Source organism: Bactrocera tryoni, chromosome 1, assembly GCF_016617805.1.
Source record: "Bactrocera tryoni isolate S06 chromosome 1, CSIRO_BtryS06_freeze2, whole genome shotgun sequence".
Lineage (NCBI taxonomy): Eukaryota > Metazoa > Arthropoda > Insecta > Diptera > Tephritidae > Bactrocera > Bactrocera tryoni.
In genome coordinates, this window is record NC_052499.1 from 48,059,112 (window position 1) to 48,075,198 (window position 16,087).

Genomic DNA, 16,087 nt, shown 5'->3' on the forward strand with positions numbered 1-16,087 from the left:
GCTCCGTCAGGTTCGGGAAGGACCTCTCCGAGCCGTTCAATACCAAACAAAGTTTCAGACAAGGCGACTCCATATCGTACGACTTCTTCAATCTGCTGCTGGAAAAAATAATTCGAGCCGCAGAACTTAATCGAGCAGGTACAATCTTTTATAAGAGTGTACAGCTGCTGGCGTATGCCGATGATATTGATATCATCGACCCCAACACCCGCGCCGTTAGTTCTGCTTTCTCCAGACTGGACAAGGAAGCAAAGCAAATGGGTCTGGCAGTGAACGAGGGCAAGACGAAATATATCCAGTCGTCAAACAAACAGTCGTCACACTCGCGACTTGGCTCTCACGTCACTGTTGACAGTCATAACTTTGAAGTTGTAGATAATTTCAGCTGCATGGAAGCTATAATACCCTACAAAGATGCATGTCTTAGTCTTATAGCATAAAACGGTATAAAAAATCTTTCTCGTTATTTGATCATTTAGTTCGTATGACAGCTCTATGCAATAGTCGTCCGCTCATCAAATAGTTCATCAAATTTCCTTACAAGAACTTGATATTGATCGTTCAGTTTGTAAGACAACTATATGCTATGGGTCAGATATCAACGATTCCGACATGATGACATACAGACGTATAGATGGACATAGCTAAATCGATCCGGCTCGTCACGCTAATCATTTTTGTATATACTTTACAACCTTGTAACAAACTTCTTAAGCCCTGTTCAGCGTTTAAAAATAGATAACAACTCAAAGCAAATTAGTATTTTGTTCAGAAAAACATATTCACAAGAAAATATTAAAGTAGAATGCAAATTAAACAATTTTCAATCATTACAAACAATTACTCAAAAATAAAATATGATTAAATTGTGTTCTCGCTGAATATAGATAAACGCTACAGTGGCATTCAAGTGTTGTTACTACGTAATTAAATTCAATTGTCAATGAGTTTTTGAATACTACTTCTGAAGCTAATGCATTATTAATACGCGGCATTATTACGGGATATTCATAAATATGTATAATTAATATTACAACTCAATTCAACCGAATTCTGACAGCCAACACAAGTGTTCATGGACAACGCGTTTCGATTAACTAATACGTAATACTTATAGACCTTGATGCAAACTAAAATCTAGCGAACACGTATTTATAATACGGTTGAGAATTGCAGTTGAAGTTGAACTACGAATGAAATAGCAAATTTCGATCATTGAATATTAGTTAAAATATTATTAGAGAGAAATTGTACTCTAAATTGAAAGCTCTCTCACAAAGAATAAACCTATCGATACTAACCTAAAGTACTTAAAATTTAATTTCAAAAGATGTTAAGTGCCTTTTCAGTCAATCAGTCAATCAGTCAATTAAAATCAATTGAAAAACGTCACACTGCGTACGAGAGGTTACAGTGCGAATGGGACTTTAATCACATAAAACATTTGTATGGCAAATCAAATAAATAAATTAACACTTATATGAGAACCATTTCCGCATATCAGATAAAGACAGTGAAACCACACGGTGAACATATGCTTTATCATCGGTTTGCTCGCATATTAAAAAACGCTATGGAATTATGCGTGTTTACATGAAATGTTGGCAGCAGCAAAGTGATGAGCAAATATTGCATTACAATGGCCTTCCACGAGTCACATAAAACTTTGCACAAATGTGGTTTCGTTCACGATGTGGTAAAGTCCGCGATTTAACAGCTGCAAATGCGTTACGCGTGACTCTTCTGGTTATGACAACTGTTTTCTACTGTTGAAGCTTATGGCGCCTTTTAACGAGCTGCAGCCAACTTCAAGTGGTTAATATAAATTTTATTGTTATCACTCATAGTTAAAAGGAATGGGTATGGAGGTGAAAGGGAAATATGTTGTAGAAAGGAGGTATAAGAAATTAATAAAAAAATATTGAAAAAATATATAAATAAAAAATATCAAAATATATTAAAAAATTAATAAAATTAATAAAATTTAATTACTATTTTTTATGTTTTTTTTTATTAAAAATACATGATAAAAAACATTATTTTTTTTACACGGATTATTTATTTATTTTTTTTTTCAAAAAATATATATTAAAGTATATGTAAAAAGTTAAAAACATATATATTTTTCGAATAATATTTAATTTATAAAAATATACATATGGAGTCAGAAGTAGACGATCATAAATAACGTGATTTTTTTTTTACTTTTTTATGTAAAAACTAATGTAGCGAAAATACATAAAAAATTAAAAAAAATAATGTATTAAAAAAAATAAATAACATATGAAATAAATATATTTTGTTAAAATATGATTTTTGAAAAAAGTAATTATTAAAAATATGTAAAAAAAAATTTAATTAAATCAAATAAAAAATATAAATTGTTATAAAACATAAATAAAAAGTTTGATTAAGTTATTAATACAAACTGGTTTATGCGATTTCTTTGCTCTTGCTTTTTATATGTACATATGTATATGGAAATAAGATATCAACAACAATATATAAAATATGGAAAAAATATTATTAATATTAAAAAAAAAATATTTTTTCTTTTTTAAATACGGATTTCTTTAATTATTAAAAATTTGAAAAAATATATTAAAAAATATATATTTAAAAATATATTTAAAAATATTTAAAAATAAAAATAGAGAATTTTATATTAATTACATAAATTTAAAAAAATTAAATGGCATATGTATATTTTTCATTTTTAATTAATAAAAATATGGAAAAAGAAGAAGAAAAATATTTTAAAAAAATTAAAAATTGAGAATTTGCATATAAATAAGATTAAAAAAAATAAATGACATACGTATTTCTTGCATTTTTTTAAACGCTGATTTTTTAGTGATTAAAAATATCTAAGAAAATAAAAACAATATTAAAAACATCTAAAAAAATAAAAAAACAAATATTACAATTAAAATAAAACAAAAAGCATATAGCAAAATAGTAATCGAAAAAGAGAAGTAGTAATATTACAGCAATAAAAAATTATATTAAATTAATAAAACAAAAAAATTTATATGACAATTTGACTTATTTTTATATTTTTTGAAAAAAAAAATTTTTAATTAAAAAATATTTACCAGAAATATGTAAAATATTTAATTACGTAATTTATAAAAAAATCATATGGTATAAGAGGTAAATAATTCATAATTATTTTGAGGTTACAGGATTTCTTTATTTTTGCGTTTTTTATGTATTTAATATAAAATATATGTATTTGTGTACTATATCAAATTGCTGAGCACTTATAATGACGCTAAATTATTGTATTTGCCACAAAGCGCTTATTGCCTTTGATAAATGGTCGTAAATACATAAGAGCAACAAGTCCGATTTAACGAACATTGCGCTTGTAACCGCAGCCGAGTAAGCGACTTTCACTTTTTTGAAACCAGAGTAATGTAAAAAGCAGACAATAAATATAAAATATTACATTTTTTTTGGTTTCGAATAAAGAGTTGGAGTTGAAGTTGCACATCATATAGTAGACGCATATATGCAACAGTAACAGTACATACATATGTATTTATATAAACTATTTTAAGTATGTACAAATATAGAGCAAATGGAAAACTAAGAAAAAAAAATTTACATAAAAAATAACACAATATATTAAAAAAAAATTAAAAATAAAGATAAAAAAAAAATGAAATAAAAAAATAATAATCAGAAAATAAAAATAAAAAAATAATAAGGTAATGAAATCTCGCTTTCTGTATATTGCCTACATTAAAAATACATTTTTTATAACATTTATAAATCTTGACGAGTAGGTAGGTAATAATTTTAAAGAATTTTGCCAAATCAATCATATTTTAACGATTGTCGTAGCTTTTGTTCAAATTAACTGACAAGCAGAATGCAAAGTTAACAAATAAAACTAATAATTATCTTTTTTTAGCTATTTTTGTGTAATTTTAATATTTTTTCGATTTGGATAATTTTTTTTTTTTTTTATTGTAATTTATTATTATTTATTGTAATTTATTATTTTTTTATTTAATTTTGTTTATAGATTTATTTTCAATTTATTTTTTATTTAATGTTTAAATCTTTCAATTTTTCTATAATTTATTTATTTTTTGTATTTTTAATTTTATTTTTTATATTTTTTTTTAATTTTTTTTTCAGTTTTTATTTCACTTATGTTTAACTCTTTTCTTTTGAATTTTTCATTATGATTTCTTTATATAATTTTATAATTTCATTAAATCTTGTATTTGTTTTTTTCTTTAGACCAGTCAACAACTTATAATATATTTGTTAATATTATAATATTTTTTCGATTTGTATAATTATTTTTTTCGTTTTTGTTTTTGTAATCTATTATTTTTTTTTGTAATTTTGTTTAGGGTTTTCTTCAATTTATTTTTTTATTTAATGTTTAAATTTTTCAATTTTTCTGTAATTTATTTATTTTTTGTATTTTTAATTTTATTTTTTATAATTTTTTTTTAATTTTTTTTACAGTTCTTATTTCACTTTTGTTTAACTCTTTTCTTTTGATTTTTTCATTATGATTTCTTTACAATTTTATAATTTTATTATTTTTTCTTTTTAATTTATTTTCTTTTGACCCGCCAACAACTCAATTTCCTACCACAAAAAAATCGTCATAACATAACGGTTTTGTTTCTGCCACTTCTACTCACCTAGCTGATCACTGTGAATCGTGATTCAAGCATATTGCACAACTCAGTTTCACCATTTAGCTGTTACTGATACTTCCTGATGTTTTTTTTCGATTTACTGCATGCACACACTCACATACAAACAGATAACTATATTTGCTGACAAAGTTTCCCATTAAATATTGCAGCAAAAACATGCTTTTGGCACCCACATTCACTTCGAAGAAACATAAACAAAAATTGACTGACTCACACCCACACAAAATCAACTGAACAACAACAATGCAACAAAGTTGCACGAGAGCTTGGCAGAAAAGTGCAACAGTCTGCAGGAAACAAGAGACTCGCAGATTCCCTTTCGTCGTGTCATCTCAACAGCTTCACAGCTCTACTGCCTTATTTATATATGTATGGGTGTGTATGCATGTATATGAAATGTTTTCATTTGTGTGTCGCATTCTCACACGTGACACCCATACAGTTGCTGACTTAAAAATTCAAGACGCGTTTGGCACTTTAAAAATTGGCTGAAAATAGGCGATGCCTTAAAAAAGGCTGGCTCACATATCAATATATATGGTCGCTTCTATGTACATATGTATGTACATATATGTAGATATAGTTTGAGCGATTCGTGCGTTGTGTGCGCGGATTCAATGAGTGATTTGCGGCAGTTGCATCATTTAAATTTCAAGTGTTTTATGGTTTTGCGTGTATTACGGCATAACATTTACAATACATACAAATGTACATACATAAGTACATTTTTGTGAATAAAAATTCCACACACGTCTTAATCACATACCGAAATGGAAGAAAAACGGCTTGCTTACTTCTATGCAGTATTTAGAATAAAAAAATGTTAATCAAAAGTGGTGGGGAAACTATGCAATAAAGCTATCTATTACTGGCCAACGCAATATTTTTGCATGCCAATTTGAATTTCCTACAGGGTACTTATTTCATAACATTAAAGAAGAACCAGAAGAAACCTTAACTTCGATAAAAACAAAAGGCTCCCTAGGAGAGCTTGATTCCGATAGACTATATGCTTGAACGATTTTTGAACATTTCTTTTATAATAGTATATTAAATGAAGGGTGATTCATTTCGATGTTCCGTACTTTTTTACAAACACCTAAACTTCAAATTTAATGGGCAATTTATTTGTTGAAAATTATCTTTTTCAAATGTAGAACGCAGTTACGTCTCAGATGGTCCATCCATTGAGTCCAATTTTCGATAACTCGTTCAAGCATTTCGACTGATAACTGGCGAATGACACGCGCAGACTTTAGACTTTACATATGCCACCAATAAAAAGTCTAACGGTGTGATATCACACGATCTTGTTGGGAAATCGTAAGGCCCGAAACGTGAAATTATCTTCTCACCGAAGTGTGCTCTCAATAAATCCCTTGATTGATGCGATGTGTGGGAAGTGGCGCCAACTTGTTGAAACCAAATGTCGCCGAGAACACGTGCCTCAATTTTAGGCATCAATTCAAATTCACATCGGTCCATATTTCTTCAAAAATGATACGGCCCATAAAGTAAGAAATGACAGCCTTTCAAACTCTTCAGGTTGCTCTTCGTCTCAAATGTGGCAAAGTTGTTTGTTTGCATACCCATTGAACCAGAAATGGTCGTCATAGCTGAACAAAATTTGGATCATAAACATCGGATCTTCTTGGAAATTTTCAAGAGTCCATTGAACGAAGCGATACCGCTTGGGTTTCAATTTAATATCTCGATCCGAAATACGCCAAGTCGTTCCATGCGTCAGACCGAGTTACTGCGAATGACGCCGAATCGACTCTCCATGGTCTTCGTGTACACTCACAGCTACGGCTGCTATATTTTCTACACTGCGTGCTGGACGTGGTCTATTCAGTCGAATATTATCCAACAAAAAATATAAAAAATTTCCCTAAAGTAGAATACATTGAAGAATAATTTTAAAAAAGTCGATAAATTTAAGTTGTTAGTTTTTATATATATTAAGGTAGATTAAGTGCTCAAAAAACTTACTCAAGCTCCTTCTTGCTCAGCCAGCCATATTTGATTTGACATATTATATTTTAAAAGGCTGATCTAAGAAGCAATTTGATGCAACGAAATCAGCGCTTTAACTTTTAACTGCAGAATTTCCACAAAAATTGCTCAACTGCTATGCTAAGAATTCAATTAGTTAGACTAACAAGTTAAATTGAGTATACAAACAGCATGAATCATAAAAATTTCATGAGAAAAATGTATGATGCCAACTACAGAGAAGGAAAGTTGACTCAAAACAAAATGATAAATTTGATTTGGTGAAAGTAATTAAGTAAAAAAGGCAAAATTGAGAATTTTTCAAATGAAGCGGGAAAATATTAGAAGAAAATGTACTAAAGAAACCAAGAAACATTGTTTTTTCAAACATTTAAAAATAGTAAAACGTGTAACAGGGTGCTTCTGAAGAAATGCAAACAAAAGCAAATTCATCAAGCTAAATGTGGCCACACAAACGTACAAGTTCGACACACATATTGGCGCTGACTAACACAAACAAGACGCACAACACAAAGGCGATGCATTTTTCTGAAAATTAGTCCATTGACCTGATTTTCTTGGCAAAATTGGCACTAAAGAAAACCGCAGAGGAAAACTTAGAAAAGCACTAGAGACTGTCTAAAAATACAAGTCATCAGCGGACACTTTTACTTTTTGCGTCATATGACATTTTTCGCTACATGACTCTATATACACATGTGTGTATGTATGTAAATAAGCATGTTTGTGAGCAGTGGATGCCGGCACTGTGGCGCAACAGGTTCCCACTCACCGCCGCTGCATGCGAAATAAATTTTGAACGATGCGACTCATTGGGAAAGGCAGCCAACCAACCACATGCGATAAGCTACAGGGCGCCGGTGGTGGCGTGCGAACTGAGGCTGAAAAAAGTGCAGAAAAGAGCAGCGAAAAGGCAGAGAGAAAGCGATTGTGGCGTGGCGGTAGGCGTAGGCGATGCTCAAAATAAAAGCGATCGGCGGCTACTGTGTCTGGCTGCCTGCACACTTACCTACCTGCCAGCCAGCCAGACTGTCGACTGCCTCTCGAAATATGCAGACAATTTACAGTTTTCCGTTTTAATTGTGTTGCAGCATCGACCGAGTTGCGCCGAAAGCTTTTATTGTAGAATAAAAATTACAAAAATAGGCAGAAATTATGAAAGCGTACAGTTACAAATATTGTGTTTTTTTTAATTTTTGTTTTTGCTTTTAGTGTCGCAGGGTTGCTGCTATTATGCAATATGGAAATTCCTAATGGGTGCATACCGCAAACGAATGATGTCTGTTTTGAGGCGAAAAATAGGAAACTTAATAGCCATGTGTGCAGCATTCTTGCGCTCGGAAACAGAAGTAACATTAAATTATTGCTTTTTCTTGTTTGACAACACCGCCCAACAAATCTGAAGGAAAAATATGTGAATGCTCTGCTAAGCGGTCTGGGGAGTATTTGCGATGTTGTGATTAAGAGTTAGAATTTAAAAATTTTCCGTACAGCTATTTTTGTCATTTTATACACCCCTTGACTACAACACAAAAAATCCTACGTCTTGCGCCATTAGCGGTTTTAGAAACCCAAGCAAGAAACAGCTTCAGTCGCCAAATGACTGTAAACTAGTGTAATTAATTTATTTGGTTGTTTTAACAGCGAGTGCTGCAACAAGTGGGTGAGAATACATGGAATAAATCAATAATTGAATTATAATTCTATGAATATTTTTATTTTTAATTTTTATTGATTAAATCATTTTTATATATTTTTTGTTAATTTATTTTACATTTTAAATTTTTATTTTATGTATTGTTTTATTTATTACTTTTTATACAATTTTTTTTATTTTATTTTATATATGTATATACATATATAATTTTTAGTTTCTAATTTTTTTAATTATATTTTTTATCTCTTTTATTGTTTTTTTTCTATTACTTCTTATATATATTTTTTTATTTTATGTATTATATATGTATATAAACTTTAGTATCTAATTTTTTTAATTAATTTTCTTAATTTTTAATTTTATTTTTTATCTCTTTTATATTATATAAAATAAAAATTAAATTTTTTTCTTAATTTTTAATTTTTTAGTTTTATTATGTAATATAAAATTTTGATTTATTTTACATAATATGTTTTTTATTTTCTTTCTATTTTTTTTATATTTATTTATTACTTTCTGTATAATTTATTTTCACTTCTTTTTATTTTTCACTTGTTTTTTAATGTATATACATACATACATACATTCGTACAGTACTATATTAAATAATATCTTATTTTTTTATTCATTTTTTTTAAACATTGTTTAATATTTACTTATTTTGGGCTTCTAGCCTATTAGATTATCGTAACCTATACATTTACATATGCACGTATGTATATTTTTTTGATTAAATTTTTATTTTATTTTATATGTACATATATTATTTATAATAGTATAAATTTCTTATTGTTTTATCAAATATTAATTACTTTACGTTCTTTAGTTGAAATTTAATTGTCTAAATATTATGTACACACATACGTAATAATATTTTATTTTAATTTATATTATTTTGATTATTCTTTATTTAATTAAGTTTCTTAATTTTTTTAAATTAATTTTCCTAAATTGTTAATTTTTATATATTTTACATTTTTTTATATTTACTTTTTAATTTTTTTTTATTATACTCTTATATAATTTACATATTTAATTAATTTTCTTAATTTTTTAAAATTAATTTTCCTAAATTGTTAATTTTTATATATTTTACATTTTTTTATACTTATTTTTTAATTTTTTTTATTATACTCTTATCATTTTCTTTTAAATTTACATATGTACATACTATGTACATATTGTTTATAATAATATTTAATTAATAAATTTTTAATTAAATATTTTAAATTTTTCATTTGATTAATTATTTATAATAATTATGAGGGTAATAACATTTTATTTTTAATTTTTTTAACAATTTTCTTAATTTTTAAATTAATTTTTATATGATATTAATTAAAAAAAAATAAAATGAAAATAAATTATAAAGGAAATAATAATGACATTTTTTTATTTTTTTAGATTATGTATAATATTAATTATATTAATATTAATTTAATTATAAAAATTTATATTATATAAAAATAAAAAAATAATTATTGAATATAATAACACAATATTTAATTTAAATTTTTTGTTGTATATTTTAAAATTAATAATTTTGTTAATTAATTTTCTTAATTTTTTTGAAATTTTTTTTTATCATTTTAATTTGATTTTTTGCTATATCAATTTTCATTTCCAATTTTTTTTATTGTTTCAATATAAACCATCAAATTTAGTACCGTTAACTTAAATAAACTTCCTGCTGTGCGTTTTTTGTTGTAAAATAAACTCTTCCTCTTATGAACCGCATGAGTGGAAGCAGCTCTAACTTAACTCATTAAATAATTGGAAAGCATTTTTTAAAACTTTCTTAGCATTGAAACAGTGTTAGATATATGTATGTATGTACATAAGTATTTAATAAGTAATAAGTTTTTAAGTTTGTTTGTAAGCAGTGCGTACTAAGTCAATTGTAGAAAGCGTGAAAGATTTACGGCAGCGCACAGCGAAATAGAAGTTCTTTACGCGAGACAGTCCACAGCGTATGGCTTTACGGCTTCCATGCTGCCATATTTTCTATACTTTATGCACATACATATATAGTATTTAATATTTTATGCTTGTTTTTTATTTCGTTTTTCATTCATTTCGTTTAATTTGTGTCAGTGCTCTTCGTAATTACGAGCGCAGCACGTGGCGGCCCAAAGGCAGCAAAAACACACTTCCACTTCCACTTCTATATAATATATTATATTTAAAGAAATGTCTATATATACGGCATTATGAGCATTTGTGTGGCCAGAAAGAAATTCCCTCAAGCGTAGAGGTGAATGCAAGAAAACCGCTATGGCGACAAGCGCACCCAAAGCAAAATTCATCAAGTCACCGTAGCCGTCACCGACAGTGTTGCCGCGGCCGCTTACCAGTCGCATTCAAAGTGAAATTCAAGCAAACGGGACGCAAACACAACCAATGAAAAGCGAGAATGCCGCTCACCGCTGCGGCAGCGTCGAAAAAAGTGAATATGCAAACATAAAAATGTTTAAATGTAATGAACTAAAATCCAATAGAGCATCGTAAAAAGCAGCTTACGCTTGGCAAAGCAGTTTAAATGCAGTCATTTGTTGGCAGAAAATGATTCGTAAGTCGAGGTCATTAAACATTTAGTATTGGTGTTAACTGTTGTGGAAAGTGAAAGGATTTTTTTGCTGATCAGGAAATTTTCTAACGGAAGTTTTATTTTTATTTTTTTTAATATTTACATTTGTAGATATTTATTAAGAAGAAATAATTTTATTAGTCTGTACCTCAATAGCCCTAAAAAAGTTTCTAATTTATTCTAAATTTACTTTTTTTAATATATTGTGAATACCACTTGCTTTATCTGTTCCGAAGAAATCACTGCCGCCTCTCGTGCTTATTTATAGCAACAATTTAACGATATGAAACGTTTTCTAAATTTGATTTTTGAGAATTTTTCAATCTCAAAACATGCAAAACGTGATAAAAATCACAATTTTCGCGCATCCATACACACATAAATCATTCGACTTGGTATATGTGTATGTTTAGACCAATATGTATTTCAAAATAGAAAGCGCACAGAGCTGTTTACATAGTTTGTGAATGTGACAGAGCCCCATAACAGCTGAATTCAATGTCAATATGGACGTTGAAAAAAAAACAACAAAAATATGTAATCATAAATACCCGGTAGCAGGAAAAATACAAAATATAAAATAAAAAAGAAATAAGAAATATTGAAAAAATATAGTAAAAAATTATTGAAACAAAAATTAAAAAAAAATAATAATAATGAATAAATATTGAAAAAAACTTAAATTATTGGAAAAAAAATTAAAAAAAAAATAAAAAATGTTGCAAAAGTTTTAATTTTCAAAAAGAAAAGGACTAAAAATTATTGAAAAAAATAAATAGAAATATTGAAAAAAATGAAATATTGAAAATAAAAAAAAAATAATATATTGAAAATAAAATACCTAAAAATATTGAAAAGAAAAAAATATTCAAAAAAAAATCATTGAAAAAAATTAAATAAAAAACTAAAATAATTTTAAAAACTATTAATTATTTATTGAAAAAAATTTATGAAAATATAGTAACTTAAACAAACAAAAAAATTATTTTCTACAAAATTAAAAATGCCAAGTCACCTCAATTACATACTGAAATTAAAAAAAAAAAATTCAAAATATTGCAAAAGTTTTAATTTTTAAAAAGAAAAGGACTAAAAATTATTAAAAAAAAATAAAATGAAATATTGAAAAAAATTAAGCATTACAAAAAAAATTAAAATATTGAAAATAAAAAAGAAAAAAATATTAAAAAGAAATAAATATGCAAAAAAAAATAATAAAAAAAAAATAAATAAATAAAAAACTAAAATAATTTTAACAACTATTAATTAAGAAGACGGAAAAATATAAAAAAACAAAATATGAAAATGTAGTAGCTAAAGCTAACAAAAAATTATTTTCTACAAAATTAAAAAAATCACCTCAATTACATACTGAAATTTTCATACAGGGCATTAATAAGCATATATTTTAGTTTATATTTATTTATACTTAGTTTTGATATTAAAAATATTTCAAAAATATCACACTTCAAATAAATAACAAAAATATCGCCATGAATTACAGCAACAAATATTAAGAAGGCAAAAAACAGGAAGGTTATGAAAAAAGTAAATCAACCGAAACAATATCGTAAGATCGCTTGTAGAAATGTTTCTAGAAATGCATTAGTGTGTATTTGTGTAGAATATATAATACTCCTTTAGGGGAAATTATTTCTTTATATTAAGGAGATATTATAGAAATATGTATGTATGTATATCTATAGAAAAATAAAACGTTATTTGGTTAAGCAAATTTTAATTATTAGAATTTAAAAAAAATAATAAAATATTATATACATATGTATGCATAGCATAGTAAATATTTGGAAAAATTTCCATTTCCGTACACTGTAAAAATCAACAAGCAACTTATTAGCAACGTGTGCGCTGTTGGCGACATATGCAAGTAGTCGGCGATGACGCTGCCGACAATGACGACGGTGACAACTACGGCCGATGACGACAGTACAACAACAGCAACACCAACAGCAAATCGCGCAATCGCATCGCTTCGCTTGTCCTCAATAAACGTGTCTCATATTGCAAATTCAATATACTATAGGCAAAAAGCAACAACACAAAAGTTTAATGCAAACTGCGTCGAAATGAAAAATAAAAAGAAATTAAACACATGAAATGCAGGGATGTGTGTGTGTGTAATGAAATAAATTAGAGACAAAAGTACATGAAATAATTTTAGATTAATCAGAAATATATTTAGATGGACTGGAAATATGTATGTATGTTAGGTAAGAATATATGTACATATGTACATATGTATATACTCTTTTAATGAAAATTTAACAAAAAACATATTGTCTTAATACAGCAATTTTTCTTATTAAGCAGTAATTAGAGTTATTTCTATAAATTTTTGAACCAATAAGCCATGCAAATCTGTCTTTTAACTAACCATTTTCTCAAAAATGTATCTAAAATATTAATTTTGTCAAGCTTTTTAGTTTTTTCAACTCAGTTGAAATAAGCTTTCTGATACAAGTCTAGTATATTTACATCGATTAAAAAAAAAAAAATTGTACATTATATATCAAACAGGAAAAATTGTTAATTTCGGTTGCAACGATGCTAAAATACCCTTCACAAAAAATTTAATTAAGAATTTTCCCCTACTGAATCATTTGTAACAAAAATACTATTTTCACAGAAGAAAAATTCTTTGAAGAACGGAAATTACAATTTAAATATAATTTAATCCTAAAAAAAGAAACTTTGAGTATATGGGTCACCCTCTGTGCGTGCAGTCTGGCTAAACGTGTCACTTTTGCGTATGCAGCCGATTATTTATAGGTCATATTATGGACTTACATTGCAAGCAAAGATTGGTGCCATCGAATTGCCTTCGTCGCCGCGAGTGAATTTAAATATAAAAGTTTATTTTTAACACACCACTCCCTCGAGAGCAATTTTCAAATCTTCACATTGCCTACGTCATCGTCGGTGCGAGCCGCCACACCAAATACATTTTAAAAATATTTTTAGCACCAAATCGAAGAGCCGACAAAACATTTGGACTTGTGCGACAAGTAAAGAAATATAAAAATTCAATAAGATAAAAACAACAACAACAGAAATAATACGTGATTATCTGAACTTACACGTGTTAAAAATAGAACACAACGACAGGCTAAGAACAGCGGCTTAACAGAGGCGTAAAATGATTTGAGACTCGATAAAGTACAATTATAATTGAATTGTTTCTGGCACTTTGGGGAAACAGCTGTCTGACAGTGATGTGGGCGTAGGAAAAAAACCCCAAGTGTGGAAATTAAAGAGTTGGAGAAAACAAAATGTGATTTATAAACACAGATACCGATGTACAAACATATAAAAGCGTGTGTGTGGATGAATATAAACAAGTTCCGGCAATGGAACGTTAAGTACGCAGCCACTCGTCGTGTTTGGGCAGCGCAGAATCCATCAGCACCCATGATTTCGACAATTTCGTAGAAACCCAAAACTTTCTGCAGCTTTTATTTCACACATTCATGTTTATTTATGTATTTCATTCATGTTTCGCGGCATTTTTTCCTTTCACCGGCATTAAATAATTACATTTGTATGTTCAGTGATTAATTTTTGCCGCATATTACCTGTGCATTGTTTGTTTGTATGTATGTACGTTTCATTTTTGCCAAATTTGAAAGCAGCTGTGGCAGACGGCGTGGGATTGCATTGCCACCAGCTTGCGAGTATTTTCCCCAAAAAAGAGTGAAAATCAAGCATAGCGGCGAGCGTGTAAGAAAAAGTTGGCAATCAAATAGTGTCAATTGATTTCGAAAGACTTTCTTTAACACACAGACGTTAATATATTACATGTAGTTATGAGGTTGGTGCATTTATAGCGATTTTGAAACTTTTACTTTCGCACATTGCATTTAAGAAAAACTCAAATTAAACTAAAATGAGAATTTTAACTACCGTTGCTTCGAAGCTGCAACACCCTTCACAAATAAGGCAATTTCCATACAAAAATTTGGTTTTGAACGATCAGTTTGTACGGCAGCTATGTATTTTGACTTTCGTGAAGAAATACATATTTTCTACTTGAAAAGAACTTGATTTGTAATTGATAGTAATCCGACCTGAGCAATTTCTTCGGGGATCACATTATTGCTTTAGACAATAACCAATGCCAAATTTCAGTATTTATGGCAACTATACGATATAGTAATCCGATATCGGCGTTGCGACCTATGAACAGCTTTTTAGGAAGAAAACAGATGAACATGGCTAAATCGACAGAGCTCAGCATACTTCCTGAATTAAAAATATCAAGAACTATAAATAGTTTGTATATATTAATATTTTATTTTTAAGTAAAACAAAATTAATTAGTATCTTTTAAAAAATTATATAGTGCTCAGAAAAATTAAACACTAACGAAATAATCTCGTATTGTCCTAAAAATAAACAACCTCCAGCCAACTTTCCATGCGAATTTACATCATATCTGCTGAAAGTTGGCCAAATATTGCCGACCAAGCGCACGCAACATGATGTGGCAAGAAGCAAACAACACCACATACCGACAAATCCATATTTGCAGTGCATAGCCAGTTAACAGCTACGAGCAAATTCTTCATATCCGGCTTTGAATGAGGCCCAGTTAGTGTGTGCTAAATTGTTGCATGCGATCGGCCAATGTTGAAGCATTGAAGGCTTCTTGCAATCAAGTGAAGAGCAACACAGACGAACACAAAATTCAAAATATACACACATGTACATACAGATATACCAGTTGAAAGCAATGTGAATAAATACATATGTATGTATGTACATTCGTATACATATTAGTAAGTTTGCATGTAGGTAGCCACATTGGAAGCAGATAAATGATGAAATGCCATTATACGGAATTAGCTAGTGAGGAAGAGGCAAAAGTAAAACCAGAAGTAATAAGCGTGACAGAAGCTACAGAAAAACTGAAGAGATCAGCAAAAGATGTTGCTAATGAGTTGTGCCTGCAACAGTTAGAGTGACGTTGCCGATTGCTTGCAGTGAATTGTTGTTAATGTTCAGACCGCATGGTATGCGCAGCAACCAAGCGGAATCACAGAATGGAATGAGGAAGAAACTCTCTCTTCCTAAATAAGTAGATATTAAAAAAAAAGTGTCATCAGTTGCTTTAAAGTAGCG

General features: G+C 28.5%; 1 protein-coding gene across 4 annotated transcripts in view; it reads right to left on the reverse strand.

Annotated features, from left to right (window-relative positions):
* The window catches only part of LOC120776177 (lateral signaling target protein 2 homolog), a 70,546-nt gene that overhangs the window by 52,981 nt on the left and 1,478 nt on the right, over positions 1-16,087 (reverse strand). The gene's annotated exons all lie outside the window — the stretch shown is intronic.